This window comes from Octopus bimaculoides, chromosome 3 (genome assembly GCF_001194135.2).
Source record: "Octopus bimaculoides isolate UCB-OBI-ISO-001 chromosome 3, ASM119413v2, whole genome shotgun sequence".
In the NCBI taxonomy this organism is placed as follows: Eukaryota; Metazoa; Mollusca; class Cephalopoda; order Octopoda; family Octopodidae; genus Octopus; species Octopus bimaculoides.
This window is the reverse complement of record NC_068983.1, coordinates 161625797-161627154: the sequence shown is the minus strand read 5'-3', so window position 1 is coordinate 161627154 and position 1358 is coordinate 161625797.

The window sequence follows — 1358 nt, the reverse complement described above, 5'->3', positions numbered from 1 at the left end:
TATATATATATATATATATATATATATATATATATGTATGTATGTATGTATATATATAACAAAACTAATCAGCAACGAATACATTTCTGTTGTTTGTGGTAGACAAGGCAAGAAATCACCCCGGATGGAATTGATCATACGATGAGTGGAACATGTCAGATGGAATTGAACCTGTTGCATCAGCTATATTAAATCTATATTCTAGATCTTCTGCTTGCAGCAATTTGATACATTCACCAGTTTCTGCTGTCACTACATTTGTATTTCGTTCCATTTAAGTATTTTCGATAAACCATAAAAGTTGCTGTATTTTCTCTCAAAGCAAATCTCACTTGATTGAGATGTTTCGTAATGGTACGATGTATAGTCGCAGATATTTCTAAATAAAAAGTTATATCTTTCAATTGTTCCCCATCTAAGTTCCTATAATAATCAGCATCTATTATGACTGACATCAACCTGGATGGTTGATCTCTATGATTTTAGTGTTTTGGAGACATTTAAATGCATATTTTTTTCGATTAGTGACAATTTGATTAACATTAGTATTTTAGTGAAATGAGAATTTAGAAAGGATATCAATATATTGGTGCAGAAGAGTGTTTCTTCCTTTTGAGGCGTGAATTATGCGATGTAAATATGCGAATATTTACCTGGATATATTATCATTGTTGCATGAAGATTTATCTGACGATTGTTGTAAAAACATTGAATGAAGTACTTGAGATAAAAAGAAAAAAAAAGCTTTGTGACAATTCTTCCTTGATGGAATTCGATTGTCTAATGTATTATCTTTACCGGTTTTCACAAATTGAGCTCTCGAACACACACACACACGAACACACACACACACACACACACACACACACACAAACACGCGTGCGTGTGTGTGTAAATGTACTGGTTTACAAATTTTGGCTTTAGGCCAGCAATTTCGGAGGAGGGCGTAAGTCGATTATATCGACTCCAGTGCTCAGCTGGTACGCATTTTATCGACCCTGTAAGAATTTGATCTCAGAACGTAAAGACAGACGAAATGCCGCTTTGCGTTTTGCCCATCACGTTAACGTTTCTGCCAGCTCGCTGCCTTTCTGTGTGTAAATATATTAGATGCTACATTATATTACTGATTTACCGACGCGTTAAAGTAACGTGCAAGTGGTTGTGTATTTCGCTTAGACGAGCATCCTTTAAGTAATTATCCAAGCCGTACGACCGTTAAATCACAGTTTTTCCCTCAAAAAGTTTCCCTCAAAAAGACTCTTGTCTGAGATGCCAAGCAATGGGATCCAACCTGTGACCTCAAGATTGCCAAACGACTAACTAAGCCATCTAAGATTGCCAAACGACTAACTAAG